This window comes from Macrotis lagotis, chromosome X (assembly GCF_037893015.1).
Source record: "Macrotis lagotis isolate mMagLag1 chromosome X, bilby.v1.9.chrom.fasta, whole genome shotgun sequence".
Classification (NCBI taxonomy): Eukaryota; Metazoa; Chordata; class Mammalia; order Peramelemorphia; family Peramelidae; genus Macrotis; species Macrotis lagotis.
In genome coordinates this window covers 220,850,620-220,870,132 of record NC_133666.1, presented here as the reverse complement: position 1 = coordinate 220,870,132, position 19,513 = coordinate 220,850,620, and the positions used below count along the sequence as shown (strand labels likewise).

General features: G+C 33.3%; 1 long non-coding RNA gene across 7 annotated transcripts in view; it reads right to left on the bottom strand.

Annotated features, from left to right (window-relative positions):
• The window catches only part of LOC141502508 (uncharacterized), a 93,457-nt gene that overhangs the window by 58,459 nt on the left and 15,485 nt on the right, over positions 1-19,513 (bottom strand). For 5 of the 7 annotated variants that reach the window (XR_012472564.1, XR_012472560.1, XR_012472565.1 and 2 more), the window contains one exon: positions 15,664-15,790. The exons of the other annotated variants lie outside the window; for them this stretch is intronic. This is a non-coding gene — a long non-coding RNA (uncharacterized LOC141502508). The remainder of the gene's footprint in view (positions 1-15,663; positions 15,791-19,513) is intronic. 7 annotated transcript variants of the gene reach the window in all.

Here is a 19,513-nt window from a genome sequence, read left to right as displayed (position 1 = left end):
AAGCTGTTTAATAACAATTTGAACTACTGAGCACATAATTAAGGGTGTTAGGGGATTAGAAATGAGATTTCAAGGTGGCCAAGGGGTAAATTCAAGGACTTCAGATACTTTTAAAGTGGGGGGAGGGACGAGAGGAAGAAAGAATATTGGAACAAAGTATCAAAGCTTCTAAAAGGTGCCTGTATTGGTGTTTATATAATTATGTCTAGTGTATAGACAGCTATAATTAAATTAAGTGTGGTTTGTGCTTAGTAGAATCTTTTGTTTAGGTATACCTCCTTTTTCAAATGATGAAACTCATTAATAAACAATTTAAGGTCTCTTTATGAATATGTTTTGATACGCAGAAGCAAACCAAAGAACTAAGAAAAAAATGCTCTGGGATGCTAAAATGCTAATTATTCTTCTTTCTAATGTGCTATGAGAGGGAAAAAAGTGAAGTGACCCAATTCTGTGGTCCCCACATAGGCAGCCCTCTCATTACATTGATATATTTTACCTTCAAGGGATCACAGAATTAGTTTATCTTTGCCATATGCTTCCAAGTTGCTTTTTAGTAGAAAGGCCCTACAATAGCTCTGGCAGAGAGGGGTAACCCTACATTGTCTGTGCATTTAAGCAATACAGTGGAGGAACTATTTTCACTTTGATAGTGGGTGAATTGGAAGCCAAATTCCCAAATTTTTAATATTATGATATTAAGCACCCATTATTCCTCTTTTGTTCGAATGGATAAGAGAAATAATTTCAATAATGTGCAAAAAAAATCTTCTGCTTATTGCCAGTATAGGTTATATGTAAAGAATTTCTATTAAAGCAAATGCAAACTAAATGTGTTTGAAAGCAGAATTTACCCCCTGGGTTGAATTTCATGTACAGAAGAATTAGAGATATGGGCAGACAGAGTCCTTACCTATTAAAGACTGTTACAATGCTCAGCATTTTTCAGATGAGGACATCATGACCTTACCAGGCAGTCTGTATTCAATGAAAAGTCTAGTTCATTGCAAAGGACTACATCAGAATGGTAAAATCTACCCCACCCCCAACTTCCATTCTCATAACCAACTGCAAAGGGAAGAAAATGTGGTTTCTTATGCAACCTAGGCTGGAGTGACTGCCTAAGCCTTCTATAGAACTCATGTCAATGGGAGTTCTGTGTCAAACAGAAAATCCTTCTACAGAGTAAAAATCAAAAGCTACGTCATGACTGTGGATTCCACCCTGAGAAGAGCAGGCAGGAATTACATTGTGCCGTTAAAATGTTAGCAACCACATTTCATTTTTGAAAAGGCAATTTATTTGTCCTGAAATAAAGAGTTGATTATATCTCTTATTACTGTTACAAGAATTTGATATATCACAAAGTGGGAGAGTTACAGCATGTACCAACTATCAACCAGGAAAAATGAACCTGATTCATAATTCACTTGGAGAATGTCTAGTTAGTCAATCAAGTGATTTGTAATCATAAAGGCTGCCAGGAATTGAATGAATAATGGGCCACACTAAAATCCTTGGATTTTCGAGTATTCTTATTTCATTATGTGACTTTTATTGCAATTTCTGATAGTTGTCTCTTTTTCAGCTGAACTAAGTAAATTATACATATTTATTTGAAAATTTCTTTGTTCATTGGCCAAAAAGATGCATACAGATGTAGAGATGAGGGTACATAACACCTAAAAAGAGTAGAAAAATTACAAACTTTATACTTTAAAATTGAAATGGGAAATAAAGGATAAATTATTCCTTCTCCCCTTTTTGACAATACCAAGTTGTTGAAATTTCAGTAGAAAGATTCCATACTAATTCCAATCAAGGAGCTTTTTCCATGAAGGAATACCTTCAGTAAAGAAACATTAAGCCAGCCATGTAATCCCTGATCCTGGGGAGGCTGAGGCACGCAGATATCTTGAGATCAGAAGACTTAGATGTAGTGATCTAAGCTGAACAAATGTCCATACAGGGACATGGACAAGTTTAGTACATGTCAGAAATGGAGCTAGCCTTAACTTCCATGTCAACAGTAGTGGAATCAGGTACATGAATTGTCACTGCCTATCCAGTCTGGGTGTATTAATAAACCTTATCTCCATGAAAATAATTAATTAACCGAAGAAACATTAGTGTTCAACATTAATAATATAATGGTGAACTTTTTCTTAAGTATATGTATATATATATATATATATATATATATAATGTATGCATATAGAGAGAGAGACCTATATATAATAAATATATGATCTCTCTCTCATTCTAGCATGATCCATATAGCAAAATCTAGTCAATAATAATAATCTCAAGCTTTCTTTTTTTGGTATTTAATTTTATAGTATTAGAATTATAAGTACCCTATAATCTGAAAGGCAAAAGACATCTGACCTCCAACTACTCCAATCTTGTTAAACTATACAATATGGAAATATTAAAACAGGATAAATCTGAAACTGCATCTATTGAAGGGCTAATATGATATATGCATAATTTTTTAAAATGTGGAATTGCTAGGAATTATACTTTATATGGTATCTCTGCAATACCTTGGAATCTGTCATTTTAACCATAGTTACTATCATGAGCATTTTGGTCAGGACACTGGTAGAAAAAAAATGAATATGCTGAAATGACTGGAGCATGTTACACATAGTAATAAATATAGAGGCAGGTTCTTGGATTGACTTCCTTAAAATGATTTTCATCCAGAAGGATGCTTTTCAAACTTTATGGACTGATTACAGCTATGGCTTTATTGCACAAGAGCACACATGGATCTCCTTATGGAAAGTAATATTGACTTTGCTCAGCTGCTTTCTTTATTTCCTTCCCTTTCTTTTTAATTTTTTCTTTCTTTCAAGAGACGGCTTGTGGATTAAGAGGAAGAAGAGGGATTTATTCAGAAAAAAAATATGTAAACTCAACAGATATAAATAAAAATTTAAAATCTTTAAAAGGAAAAGTTATTAACTCATTCATCAGGGTAAGTTATAATTCATTGTGGTCAGTAAATGTTTATGAAAAACTCATCTATCAAAATTTTATGAATATATTTCATATTTTCTTTTGGGAGGTAAATAACTCATTGTTGAACATAAAAAAACATGGTAGTTCCCAGAAGCTAGTATGGTTGTGAGACATTCACTACTCTGGAAAAGATTTTGCTTTTCCCTATGAGTCCCCTTTGGCAGCAGCTCACACTTCATATTGGTTGAAGTGTCTACCATGGTTATATCAAGAACCAGAATTAAGTTGCATTCAAGGCAAACTGTATAATTGATTATCTCTCAAAGTTTCAACCAACATTTCAGTCCACAGATACGAAATGCCATCATTTTGGCCTATTAGCCTGTTTAAATATCTTACCACAGAAATGTCAACTAGTAACATATCTAGAAACAATATAGTCTGAATCAGATTAAATTGTAATTGTAATATTAACAAAATAAATAAAAATACAATAAAACATAGATAATGTTGAAATGTGATTTTCTAAGTTAATATGCACCCACAGGGACCCTTATGTATGCTTAGCAATCTCCATTTCTATTTGAACTTGACACTACTGCTCTTACAGCCACCAAAATCTCAGCTCAAGCAAATTCATTAAGTCTGCTAACTGGTCAGTGGAGATACAGCTTCATACTAATTAATCAATTGACAAGCATTTATTAGAAACATACAATTTTTACTGGGCACTAGAGACACAAAGACAAAAAAATGAAACAATCCATTCAGCTATAACAAAAACATTTTCAATGGTAGTGAATAGAGGCAACATGGTGCAGAGGATTGGGGGGGAAGGAAGGAAGTAATGAAAGGAGGATTTATTTAAATTTCTACTAGCCAGACACTTTAAGTTCTTTACAAATATTATCTCATTTGAGCATCACAACAATCCTGAGAGATAAGTATTATTATAATCCTCATTTTATAGTTGAGGAAACTGAGACAAACAGAAGTTAAGTGACTTTCCCAGTGACACACAACTAGTAAATGTCTAAAATAAGATTTGAACTCAAGTCTTTCTGTCCTCAGGCCAAGCACTTTATCCACTGTGCTGTCTTAATGGTTCTAGGGTTAAGGAGATTGACTATATCTGAATTCTGAAAACTTTGGTCTGAATATTGGTTTTTTCACTTTCTTGAAGTCTCTTAAATTTTCTGAACATCAACAAAATTGGGGAGGGAGGTTTGATGTTCTTTCCAGTTGAAAATCAATTATGTCATATACATACATACACACACACACACATATATGGACCCTTTACACACTGAAAATTACTGACTCAATGTTCCTACCATTAAGCACAATTAGTAACTTAGAAAGCAATTTAGACTAAATCTTTTCAAACTTATTTGAATGGGAAGCTATTTAAATGGAAAATTATGTAAAAAATCAACATTTTGTCATTCAGGACCTTTAATCAATGAAAAATTTATAGTAATATCAAGGATTCCTACTGAAAATAGTTTGGACAAAATATTTTTCAACCCCCTGAAGAAAGCAATACACTTTTAAAAAACAACACATAGATCATGAAAACTTTCCCAAACACATTAACAATAATATTCAAAGAGTAGCAACTAGGCATGGGAAAAAGCAAGTCATATCCCATCCCAGGAATATTGGGTTTTGGTGTACCCTCTACCCAAAACAGACATGACTTGCCAAACAGGATATGGAGTAGGAAAAAGAGGAGGAGGAAAGAATGAGGAGGAGGAGGAGGAGGAGGAGGAGGAGGAGGAGGTGGAGGAGGAGGAGGAGGAGGAGGAGGAGGAAGAAAGAAAGAAAGAGAAAGAAAGAAAGAGAGAGAGAGAGAGAGAGAAAGAAAAAGAGAAAGAAAGAAAGAAAGAAAGAAAGAAAGAAAGAAAGAAAGAAAGAAAGAAAGAAAGAAAGAAAGGAAGGAAGGAAGGAAGGAAGGAAGGAAGGAAGGAAGGAAGGAAGGAAGGAAGAAAGAAAGAAAGAGAAAGAAAGAGAGAGAGAGAGAGAAAGAAAGAAAGAAAGAAAGAAAGAAAGAAAGAAAGAAAGAAAAAGGGGAAGGAAGGAAGGAAGGAAGGAAGGAAGGAAGGAAGGAAGGAAGGAAGGAAGGAAGGAAAGAAGCTCCAAAAGAAAATTTTCTTTTAGCATCATTTAAGCAACTGTGCTCAGAACTGAATAAACAGGTCTAAAGGAAGGATGATTAGCCAGATGATTAGCAACTAAAGGAGAGATATTATGCAAGATATTATGACATTATAACATTATAACCCATGGGAGAAAACATGATGCCTACAAATAAGTAAATAGAGAGATATACAAAGTAAATGCAAAGTCCCAAAAGGCCCTAAATTAAGAACACACAACTTGAATATGTCAAGGATTTACAATTTAGCTATTCCTCCCATCGATATGTTGAAACCCATTTCTGACTTCAAAAATGGTCTTCCAGGGTTTGCTTCCACTAAAAAATACATCAGCCTAAAACTATCCTGATAATGATTTTCTCTGACTTCCCTAGCCTGCATTGGACATAAAAGGCCTTCACTTAGTCCATATGCAAAGCCAAGTTTATGTTCTGTTAACATAGTTGCCAAGAAGCTAACTCACCTACACACCCTGATAAAGTATCCAGGTAGGGTGTTAGTGGAGGAAGTCATATTCTAGATAAAATCAAGACTCTATCTCATAGTGGACTAAACGAGGCTGACTAGTATAGTCAGTCACTATGGAAGCATAACTCTTATACTAACATTATCTGTTTATTTAACAGATTTCAGACATTCTTCACTGAGAAACTACAATGAGCATCAGCAATGATGCTGTTGATCAGTCATATAAGAACTCACATTTCTATAATACTTCATGTTACAAAACACTTTACAAATATGATCTAGTTGAATTTTGACAACATCCCTTTATGGTGGTTATCACAAATATTATTTACATTTTACAGATGAGAACACTAAGATTTTAAGACATTAAATGATTTGTTCATAGTCAAAATGTGATAAGAGAATTCAAACCCCAGGTCTTCTGACTTCAACACCCACATCTATCCCATAGCCATAGTTAGCTAAATGACACTAGAAATGATTGTTGCTCTTTTACATTAAATTAGCCCAGACTTAATACCAATACTATTTTTTACATAACCATCAATCCTCCTTTACAAGGAGCTTCCCCATGGGTATTATATAACATTTATATCTCCTTACATTTAAATCAGATCTAGACATTTCTACAAACAAAAAGTCAGCTCTGAGGTCTAGACCAGAGCCAAAAGTGAATGATAGCCAGTTTGGCTGCCCAGTTATGATGATGGATTTAGCAAAGACATGCTATAAAGTAACCAGTCAAGATTATTGTCTGTCTTTCCTCCAACAAACATTGATTAAAGACCTTGCATACACATGAAAGTTATATGCAACATTTAAATAAAACATAGTCCCTAACTTCATGGAACTTACCATCATGGAGTAAAACAAATTACAAATTTGACTATGGAGCAAAGAATTTGTTCCCACTCTAACTTAAGCCAAAGAAAACCAAACATACCATATACATGTATATATGTGTGTATGGATGGATGTACATATAAACTACATTTTATATATATAGTTATATAAGACCAAATCAAACCAAAGAAGCACATGCATATTTGTATATTGTATTTATTAATGTACATGTCTACATATATACATATACATGTACAAACAACTGAAGTCAAAGAAATGCATATATCCTGTATATACATATAATATACATATATTTCTACATATACTACCTGAATGTATAACTTGACTTTAAGTCTTGTGAAAAGTGCTGAGATCATTAATGGAACACAAATCACCAAGCCTAGCTGGGGGGAGGGAGATCAGCTCAGTTTTTTAACTAAAACAAAGATTATTTTTGACATGTAAAGGCAGAAGCATATAATAATCATATTCAAAACATAAAAATATGCTACAATTTTATATCCCTCATCACCAGGAGCAATACTGAAGAAATTATAGAACTGTTTTTGTTAATGGTAGCAATATTCTCAATAGTGTGAAAAGCCGTGAGACTGCAGCCAAAACTGCTTTGACATTTCCAGTAGTTCTGAAAAATTATTCTACTTTTAATGAAAAAAAGTCACTTTAGTTAGTTGCTACATAATTAGTTCTTGTTGATGTAAGCATAGGTTTCAAAACAATGCTTTTTGAAAGGGTCTCCATGCAGAATTCTATCAGTCTTTAATTTGTATAGCAGCTGGGGGCACAATAAATCCCATGCTAGGCTTAGAATCGATCTGAGTTCAAATGCAGCCTCCCATCCTGATTATCATGATTCTGAGCAAATCTCTTCACTGCTCTAAGCCTGTTTCTGCAAGGTGCATACTTCGAAGGGTAGTTGTAGAGATCAAACAAGAAAACATTAAAGTACTCTGCAAATCCCAAAGCATTTTATAAGTGTAAACTATTAATCACACAATGATTATATTTGTACTTTATTCTCCAAGAAGACCATGATATCAGGGAGATGATGTCATGACATGAGCATGAATTGGATTTGAGGAGGGGCTGTGAAAAGTCACTAGCCTCACTTTCTCCTCCTGAGCCTTCTGGGTCCAATGTTCAGATATGAATCAGGATGACTGCAGATGGCCCTGGATGTGAGGTTAAGTGATTTGCACAAGCTTAAAGAAATGGTTAAATATTAGTGGAAGATGTAGCTAAAGAGTGTTTGTTACACATCAAGAGAGAGCTCTCTGTGTCTATTATGAAAAGAAATGAAGAAAAAAATAGCAAGCAATAAGTAGAAATACTTGAATTGATTCTTGAGCAACTAGAGGCTTCTTTCTCCATATATGTATTAGTTTCCAAATGATCAACCACTGAATTCTGGACTTGGCCACATTCTTTTTTTAATATTTTATTTATTTATTTTTTCCAAATAGATGCAATAGTAATCTCCACCAATCATTTTATGGCAAGGTTTTGAACTCCATAATTTTTCTCTCTCTTTCCCTCCCTCCCTCCCTCCCCCATCCCCCCTAACAGAGAACAATCCAATATGGGCTCTACATTTATCACCATAGATCATATTGAACATGTTCTTAGAGAAGAATCAGATCCAAACAGAAGAAAGAAAACATTAGAGAGCTGACCCAATTCTTAAACTAGAAATCCCACTGCTATTGTTAGTGATGAACAAGGAAACAATGAAGCTTCAAGGGATAGGGCTGCCACCCTGGCCTAAGATTTTTCTTGGAGACTCATATGGAAACATTTCAAGTATAGTTGAAGACAACTGACAAAATTGAACTCTGAAGTTCAGTTAGAATGTCCTTTTCACAACTTCCAGTCTTCCCACCTTCCATCTATCACACCAGAGATGAGCCTGACATCACTAACAACTTCCATCTTTATTTGCAAAGTAATATATAAAGGAGGCTAGTGTGGATAATTTTTTCACCTATTTAACTGACTCAACAGAATGACCCAAATGAGATTTTTAAGTATCCAATGACCCTGTGAGCACAGGGTCTTACAATTTTTTTCAGGGAATGTAAAGTATCTGGATGACTATCAATAGCATCAAACTTGTACCTCCATTATTCTTCTTCTACAAGCATTCTATATTCATTCATTTTGAAATGTCCTTCCTCTCTCCTCATCCAAATCCTATTCAGACTTCCAGCTCCTACTCTAATCCCATCTCCTTTCATGGCTTGTCCATAGTGACTGAATAAAAGGCCACTCAGAACAATAATTCTCTACACCATACATTTTGTCATTAAATAATATTTCACTTAATAGTTTTAATTTGCTATCTTGAATGGTTCTCCAAATGTTTTATGCATGTAAATCTTGTCTTCCTACAAAATTTTAAGCTTGTTCAAAACAAGGTCAGATGATGAGCATGGTACAATAGAAAGAATACTAGAGAAGTTTTCAAGCATCTTGGATTCTATTCCTAGGTTGGTCAATCACTTACAGTGTGGCTTTAGACAAATCACACAACATCTCTAGGCATGTTTAGTCCTCAGTACAATTAAAGAATTGGACTAAATGATCCTTCAAACTCTGCCTTGCTCAGGGTGGTGTTATGAGACTATATAATCCCTTCTTTTGGGGGAGGTGAAGACTGGTGGAACGCTTGATATTAAAGAAGGGTGAAGGCTGATAGATCACTGGAATTTGAATGTTCCAATCTGCTGCAGGACTAAAACTGAGTGTCCATACATTTTGAGTATAGAGGCAATATGATAAGCCTCCAGGGATAGAAGGTCATCAGCTGAATAAGAAGGGATATGCCAGCAGATATTGGGAAAAATGAAAAACATTAAAATTTCCATATCATTCAGTACTGGGATCAGGTCTGTGAGTGACTATTGCACTTCTAGTATGGGCAAGATGGAAAGAACCTCTCTTAAAAAAACAATCAAGGCCCAGTCTTGAAGTAGCTAATTTCAAAGACTTGGCCTAGAGTTGATCAATATTTCAATCCCAGAAATTAGAAAATTAGAAATTAGAAATTTAGAAAAACTGCTAATCAAGGGTAATGGCAGTAAGGTGTAGCAAAGAATATTGGACATGAAGTTATAAGAATCCTGACATCAAATCCCAAAATCTACATTGAGTAACCTTCTGATCATGGGTTTATCTTTTCTGAAGTTTGATTTCCTCATCTTTAAAATGCAGATAATAATATAATAGAGATTTTGTGGAAGGAATTTAGATTCACAACTTAGTTCCATTTATATATCTCACCAAGGTTCTCTGAGTCTAAGATTGCCTATGACCTAGAGTCCCAGACACCTTGATTTCTCTGGGCTTCATGGCTCATCTGACCATGGTCTGAAATCCAACAGCACCTTAAGGTCACTTTGATTCCAGCTTTGGTGGTCATTCCACTGCCTGCACCGAGAGCTGAAAATCAAAACAAATCAAAGCAGTAGCCAGTTTCTCAGAGATACAGGTACTTTATGGTAATAAAGCATTTTGAATATATGATCTAATTTGAGTCTTATAACAGCCCTGTAAGGTGGCTAGTACAAATTGACTAGTACTCCTCCTCCTGGGAGAAAGGGATGAGGGAAGGGAAATGTAGGCTTTCCTCCCTCACCAATTCCGTTCATTTTACTTTTTCCCTTTTTTAGACAGGAAGGGAAAATGAGAGGGTTTCAGTTGCATAGTGTTAAAAATGCAGCCTGTTCTGGCTAAGCAGTCAATTGGAAGATGCTACTTTCTCTCATATAAGGGAACACAGAATGTTTTCTCTTAAAAGTAGGTTCCTGACATTTACCACATGGTCACCTCCATTTTAAGTGATCTGGGCATTCACAAAAGTAAAGTCCCTGTTACAATTAATACTTTCACTAGTAAAGCACTTTATAAACCTTAAATCTCTAAACAAATATGAGTTATAATTATTCAAAGGATTGACATCTATGGTGATATAAAGGCATATCTAACATCATTAAAATAATGGATCCACAAAATAGCAACCTATACCAAAATAGAATTCACAATTTTCCCAAATTTTCTGATTCCCCTATTTCTGTCAATGTCATCACCCATACTTATTTCTTCAGTATCATTTTTTACTCTCTATTTTATCTATCCTCCATGCATAGTCACTTAATCAACTCTATCTTCAAAATTATGCTCAAATATATATTGTTCTGTCCATTCTCACCACTACTACCCTAGGAAAAGCCCTTCTCATAGCCATCCTTCTGAATTACTGCAGCAACCTCATGTTCTCTCTACCTACAGAGTTTTCCCCCTCCAATCTATCTTTCTTAGGCACAAATATGATCATATGAATCCTCTGCTCAAAGCTCTTCAATGACTCTCTATGGTCTACTAAATAAAATCCAAACTTCTTTGCCTGGTATTCAATACTTTCAAAAACCTTTTCATCCTTATCCTTCACTATGATCCTCTGTGTCTATTAAGAAAAGAAAACAAATATATTACTGCATACTTATATATGTACCACATCCTCACACTGATAATGCAAGCTTCATGAGATCAGGAATCATATTTAATTATCTTTGTATCTGCTCCAATATTTAGAACAGTGCTTTCCATATATTGGGTATCCATAAAAAAAATTTCTTATAATTCCTATTTCCTTTTTACTGGAAAATCTATTGAGTAGTTAAATACTAGAGTTAAAAATACTCTAATAACAAACTAGAAGCCCATTTCCACACATTGACCCTGTTAAACACACCAACTATAGCATATTCACACACAGAGTAGAACTTGGAGGACAAGCATAACAAAATTTTATGAAACTTCCATTATTTTGTAAGCTAAAATGGATTCCTTTGAACATATTAGGATATTATTGACCCACAGTGTAAAAAAAGAATGATAAATTAGTGTAGTAGCTCAGGGGTTTTTTTTAGTTAACCATAAGAATTGTCTAAAGAAAAACTTCATAGAGTTTGAAGTAGAATGTTCTGCAAATTCACCAATCAGGATTCTACCTTCTCTCCTCTTGGGAAAGGGAATACTTTTCCAAAGTAAAACATGGTAGTTTCCATTGAGCTTGGCATTCTGTGTTACCTGTGTTCAATTGTTCTTCATCATCACATCCCACATAACCAATAAATAAATGGCTAATGTCAAATTAATTAACATTGATCCTACTTCCATAATGTTTTTCAAATCTGGATCATACATTTTACCTCCATAATATTTTTCAGATCTGGGTCATGCAATATAAAAGCTGAATGGCTTCAAGTTCTTTCAACCTCTGACATAGGTATGCCCTTAGGTAAAGAAACTATGTGGAATCATTAGACTTTAGATCTAAAACTAGAAGGGACCTCAAAAGTCACATAGACCAATTCTTTTATTTAAAAGAAAAAGAAACTGAGACTCATCAAGTTGGGATTCAAAAATGGCTGATTTACCTAGCATTTATTAAGCATCCACTCTCTTAGAACTATGGTCCATGAATTTAATATATATCATTAAATAAAGTACTTAAATTTTAAAAATTTAATGAAAAGTTAACATATGTAAAAACTGTTGAAAAGTTTAGGGATCCAAGTAAAATAAACAAGACCAGAAAAACATTATACAGAAATGCTTTGTAACACCGAACTTGAACCCAGAGAAGAGATGAAAACAATTCACTTCCTTCCCCTCTTTGCAGACTATAGGTGCAAAATATCACATATTTAACAGACTCAAATGATGTTAGTTGAATCAAAATTTTTTTTCTTATTTTAGTCTTTGTATTAAGGGATAGTTTTTGGTTGGGTGAAAGGATATATTTGAGAATGAAATTGATATTAAAAAGAAAAGGTATCCATAATTAAGACATAATTAACCCTGTGTTTTAATGCCAGGAAATGATTTATTCCTTGGTATTTCAGCCTTAAAATTCTTATCTAAGGATTAGCTCAAATACCATCTCTTTGGTGGTACTTTCTCATTCTTCCAGTTCTTAGTGTTTTCTCTATCATCAAATGTTTAAGTTATTTTTATCTATCTTCATATTGTCACACACACATATACACTCAGAATTTAGGCTTCTTAAGGACATGATTAGTTCATAAAAGCCAAGGAAATACTCCCCCCAAAAAAGGAGAGGCAGACAGACAGACAGAAAGAGAAGGAAAGGCAGAAACATCTGTTCTATAGCCATGTAACTTTGCTGAAATGAAGTCCTGACTCCTTTTTTCTGTCTCCAAGTACAATAAGAGTCTGCACATACAATCTAATAACTAGTTTCTGAAATAACCATCTTTTTTGACTTTTTTTGACCAGTATGAAAGAAAAAAACTAATGTATTCCTTCAGCATTACTGAGAGTTATTCCTACTCCAATTCAGCCTATACCCCACTGTCAGGTTAATTTTGTTAATGACAGCTCTAATCTCATACCTCTTCTGTTTCAGAATTTTCAATTGTTTCTTGGTTCCCAGAATCTCAGACAAGATGAACATAAGAAGCCATCTAACCTATTATATTTATTTTTTACTTTGTATCTTGCATAGTACTCGGCACAAAGCAGTAGCTGAATCAATTGCAGATAGAGTTATTGATGCATGAATGCTCCCTACGATATCGCCAACAATTGGTCAACTAGTTTTCAGTTAAAGATATCCTGTAAAAGTTCCTTCCCAAGGCAATCCATTCCACTTTAGAGTAGCTTTAATTGTTAGAAAGTTCTACTTTATATCTAATCAATCAGACTCTAGAACATCTCCCCATTGCTCCTAGTTTTGTCCTCATCCCTTTTCCACGTGGCAATTCTTCAAATACTTGAAGAGAGGTACCATGATTCTCTCAACCCTAACCCTAAATGTTATCACTTCTTTCATCCTGTCTTCATATGGCCCAATCCTAGACAATTACCTTCTTATCAATATTCCTCATAATTGATTGGATGGATTGCTCAGAAGTAAATATAATATTTCAGGTATGACTGCTCAAGGCAGGGGACAATGAGACAATAGCCCCTCATATCCTGAGCATTGTGATTCTCAGTAAAGACTAAGATCACACTATCTTCTTTGACTGACAGGTCACACTGTTGACTCATATTGAGCTTTCAATCCTCCAGAATCCTAGATCTTTTTCACACAAATTTCTGTCTAGCAACACTTCCTCAATCCTGTGCTGATTTTTAACTCAAATTTTAGAGCTTTACATTTACCCCCACTAACTTTCACCTCATAATTCAATACATTATTATAAACCAATAATCCCTCTAATTATATTTATATTAAAAATAGAAGTTAATTAAACTTTGCTAAAAATTAACATGAATTAATGCTTTCATTCATATCCAATCCCATATCAAATTGTCGCATTTAATGTACTGTTCTTGTATTTATATTCTACTGAATTTTAAATTCAGAATTCCTGAGTAGAAATTGAATAATGATTTTTTGCTGCTAGTTTTCTACTAGGACTACTTTCCTTGGCTGTAAAATGGGAGCAATAATAACTCGTAACTTTCAAGGTCTTATAAGAAACAAATGTAGGCATCTTTGGAAATCACTTAGCACATATTAGGCACATAATGAATGCATGTCTGTGTTCTCCCTTCAAAGTATTGCAGTTTATATGACTTTAGTTAGTTTTATTTACTGATCATATAATAGAATTCTAATGAAATTGATCTTCTCAAATGAATATTTTTAGCCCTACAAAAATACCTTGGAATATGAGTGTCTTTACATGACAACAAACCATGGTAAATTTGACATACCTTCAGCTTCCAAAAACAAGACCTTCTTCAGTCATTGTTAAAAAAAAATTGTGAATTAATCAAATTTAAGAAGAAAACAGATCAAAATATTCAAAATTAATCAAGAAAATTACTTGAAGTTTGGATTGATATGTACTAAAATGTATGCACAATGAACCTTGTCCTATATTGTACATTCTGATATAAGCTAATGATATCACAAAACCGTAATAAACAAGACAAAAGCTAAGGTTTTGTTGCTAAAAATAATGTAAGCACCAGGCTCTCTATAGCCATACAAAAAAGTTTCCCAAATCAATACTAATTAGAGAAATGAAAATTATAATGATTCAGAGATTCTACTTCAAAGTCTTCAAAAGAGTAGCAAATATGACCCCCCCCCAATGAAAATAATAAATGTTCAGAAAGTCATAGTAAAACAAACACATTGATGTGCCTGTGAATGGGTACAACAATTTTGGAAAGGAATGTGGAATTATAAACAAAAAAGTTACTAAATCATGCATGTCCTTTGACCCATCTAGGTTTATACCCAAAAACAACAAAAAAATGGAGAAAAGGTCCTTTGTGAGCAAAAATATTTACAGGAACTCTTTCCTTTTTAGTAGCAAAAAACCTGGAAACTAAGGATACACCCATTAGTTGAGAAAGGGATGAACAAATTGTGATTTATGAATGTGATGGACAATAACTAAACTGTAAGCAATGAGAAAATAGATTTCAAAAAGATAAGGAAATACTTCTATGAACTGATGCAGAAAGAAATGAGCAGAATTGAAAGAAAAATATGCACCAACACCTATTTTATAAAAAAAAAAAAGAACAATTTTGAGGGCTTTAATGAAAACACATAAGAGAAAAATTTTAAAAGCTCTAAGAACTTGAATGCCATTCATGATTCTAGAAGACCAATGATAAAACTGAGGACTACACAGAGATGATAGATTTAGTGTGCAGAAAGATATATAAACATAGATATACATATCTATTAGAAATTGAGAGAATTTGTTTTGTTTATGCATATTTGCTACAAGAAATTTCTTTTTTTCTCAATGGGATAGAGAGTGGGAAAGGGAGATGACAACTTTCTATTCATTGTTTTTTAAAAAAAGAGAAATGGAGGGTACTGTAGATTTGAAATGTCATAAGTACTTTCAGATGAGATCACTTATTAGATTTAGTTAACTTTCACTTTGGTACAAAAAGATCCCTTACATTCCTTCTAAATAATCTGTAAATGTTTGTAATGTAAAAACTAAACATTATAAAACTTAAATGTATCACTATAAAATTGCTCATATCTACACACTTTAAAAACATGAATGAGAATTTCTGACTTGTTATAAGTTTTCCAAACAAAGAAGAAAAGTGGATTTTGAACCCATTTGTTGAAAATATAAAAAGAAACACCAACTGCTTTACTTGCAAGAACCAATCAAGTAATATAGAAACTTACTAGCCAGACTTCAACAAAAACCTTTGCAGCTGTGTTGGATTGGATTGAAAATTCAGTGTCAGGGACCAATAGATATGCCCAGATATGAGATGCACTTTATCCAAATGGGTCTATGTCTCTTTTTCATCTATAACCAAATAATGAGGGAAAATAGGCTTAGAATCAGACTTTCAAATATCACAAAGTGTTCAGCAAAGTTTTTCTAAAATAACAAAATATATAAAATCTCATTGCTCTCACTAAAAAAGTTATAATGACTATTCAATAATATTTTGTACCACTAATAAATAAAACTTTACATTGTTTTTGAAGTATTTCTTTTGATTTTGTTATTTTTATTTCTATTTTATGTATGTTTTATGATATACAAAATATATTAATATGGTTAAGTATATGTATAAAATTTCTAAATACATATGTATATAATATATACATATATATATTTATATAACTATATATAAGCTCATTTTCTTACTGATAGGGATACATCTCCAAAAAAGACTGGACAACAATTCTAGACTGTTGAAAATATTTTGGAACCTGATCCTATTATCTAATGTGTAGTTTTTTTCCTCCTGGCTTTATAATCACTGCAAAACTGATGAAAATATCATCCTTCATCTTATTCATCAGTAAAAATATTGAATAGTATAGAACCAAGAATAGCTACCTATAATCTTTCATTAGAGATCTTACTTAATATTAATTTATTAATAAATATTCTTTGGGTCAATTTATTCAATAATGATTAAATTCATCTGAAAATATCTAACCCCTTATTTCTCCATCTTTTCCATAAATTTAGAAGGTGGGTTATTTTCAGAAAGTTTTTCTGGAATTGATATGTAGCACCCATGTCACCTTTTCTCACATGAGGGCCACCAGAAAAACTACCCTAACATTCAAAATTATCTTTAGGTTAGCCACTCAAAACTAAACACTACAGTATTCCCTGTAATACATTTACCCATGGATCAGATGATGCATTAGTTCTAAATAAGACATTTAATCAAACTGCATAGCAAATAAAGGGACAAAAATCCCTCCCTCATGCATATGAAGTGTAATCCCACAGATTACAGTCCTACCTATGAAGAAGAGCATAGACAAAGAATATAAGAGATTTAACCTCAGAGCAAGCAGGAAGCAGGTCAAGGTATAGAAACCTGATTAGGAAGTAGGAGCGCCCTGCTTTCCTTGGAGAAGACTTCAAAGAAAATAAGATGGGAATAGGTCTTGCTCCTGAAGAATATCCTAGGTCTAGAGATGGAGAGTGAAACTAAAGGTCGTTTTTGAAAGGGTCACCTAAATTTATTTAGTGTTTCAAAAAGAGTTTTGTTGTTTTCTATTTTGTTTAACTCTGATCTTCAGAATTTTCATTTTTGTATTTAGTTTAAATAGATGCTTTTCCTTTCTTTAGTTGCATGTTCATTTAGCTAGTTAATTGACTCATTCTTTCTCTCTTTCTTGATGAAAAATTTCTAAGTATAAATTTTCTCTTAGGACTATTGTAGCTGCATTCCAAAAGTTTTGGAATGTTGTTTCATTGTTGTATTTTTCTTTAATGAAACTATACTTTGTTTCTATGATTGCCCATTTTTCTACTAATACCTTAAAATTAAATTATTTTAATCTTCATTTAAGTTAAAATCCTTTATTCAAATTGATTAGTTTGCATTTATTGATCATAAATTTTATTATATTGTGGACAGTAACTATATGTTCAACAATTCCATTTTTCTGCATTTGTTAAGGTTTAATGCCCTGGCAAATGACTAATTTTTATGAAGGTGTCATGAACTGCTGAGAATAACCATATTTTTTCTCTTTCTATTTAGCAATTGTCAAAGGACTGTGATATCTAAATTTTATTAAACTGTTCAGATCTTTTATTTCTACATTTTTGGTTAAATAGGTTTATCTTAAAGGTGCCCATTGAAAACTCTATTTTAAATTTCTCCTTTTAATTCAATTAACTTTTCCTGCAACTATTTAGATGCTATTCTATTTAATACATATGTGTATATATATATATATGTATATATATATATATATGTATGTGTATACATATACACACATATGTCTGTGGTATCTTTAATTTAAAGTAGTTTCGGGGAGCCTAGGTGGCACAGTGGATAGAGCACCAGCCCTGGAGTCAGGAGTACTTGAGTTCAAATCCGGCCTCAGAAACTTAATAATTACCTAGCTGTGTGGCCTTGGGCAAGCCATTTAACCCCATTTGCCTTGCAAAAACCTAAAAAAAAATAGAGTAGTTTCCTTTCTTAATTATTTTAACCATCTCTATTTTTATTTTATTCCTGTCTAAAATCATGAATGCTACCCTACTTATTTTAATAAATTCTGTTCAACAAAGTACAAGGACTATTTAGCAAAAAAACAGATAGCTTATTGTCTGATCTTGTTGCCTCTTAGACTTCTCTTTAAGGATATGATTTCTCTTTCATCACACCTAATTTGGATCAAGGTACAACATGGAAACAAAGTAAAGACTGACAGAGTGCATTCTGTGGGGGGAGGGGGAGGGAGGCAAGATTGGGGGGGAAATGTAAAACTCAAATAATATCTTTAATAAAAAATAAATTTTAATTAATTAATTAATTAGATAAAATAAATTCTGTTCAAGCCTCTCATTTTAATTGTTTAATCTTTATTTTCAATGTTACTGGTTTCTGCTTTCTGAACCATTATGCTATCTTCCTCCATTTTATGGATGAGATCTTTTTATTCATGTTCACTATTATGATTGTTAAGTATGTATTTCCCTCCATTATAATCCCTTACTTTTCCCTCTTTGCCTCCCACTCTACCCTTTACAAAATGGAAAGGACTAGAGAAAGGGGAAGAATCTAATCATAATTGAGGGGCAGCTAGGTGGTGCAGTGGATAGAGCACCAGGCCTGGAATCAGGAGGACCTGAGTTCAACTGTGACCTCAGACACTTAATAATTACCTAGCTGTGAGACCTTGGGCAAGTCACTTAACCCCATTGCCATAAATAAATAAAAATTTTAAAAAATAATAATACACAATTGAAGTAATTCCTAACCCTCATCTCTTCTGCATGCTCATAATGTTTTGATTTGTAATCTCTCCCTCCATTCCCTTCTCTCTCTCTCTCTCTCTCTCTCTCTCTCTCTCTCTCTCTCTCTCTCACACACACACACACACACACACACACACACACACACGCACACACACAATCATGTCACCCTTTAGTATCAGATTTCAATCTGAACACAAAACAAGAGAAGAAAACTAGACTGTCAATATCAAAGGAAAAAAAGAAAAATTCACAACAAATCAAGTGAAAAAAGGGAAATGATTAGAAATTATCTTGTCCAATGAATATCAATAAAACACATAACTAAAATTGCTGAGGGGGAAGGTAGGTGGTCCAGTAGACAGAGATTTGCCCTTAGAGTCAGGAAGACCTGAGTTCAAATAAAGCCTCAGATAATAATTACCTAGCTGTGAGATCTTGGGCAAGTCATTTAACCCTTGCAAAAACCAAAGAAAGAAAGAAAGAAGTAGAGAGAGAGAGAGAGAGAGAGAGAGAGAGAGAGAGAGAGAGAGACATTGCTGAATATTACTCAAATATAAAATGTCCAAATTAACAGAACAAGAAGAATGTAAATAACCCAGTCATAGGAAAATAAGTTTTTAAAAGGGGAAATAAAACCAGCATCAAGTAGATTTATAGGTAAATTATTTTAAGTATTCAAAAAACTATTAGTTCAAATTTACATAAATCATTTGCCAAGAAAAAAGAAAAGAAAAAGAAGTTCTACCAAATGCCCTCTTCAATGAGAAAAATATGTTTCTGATACCT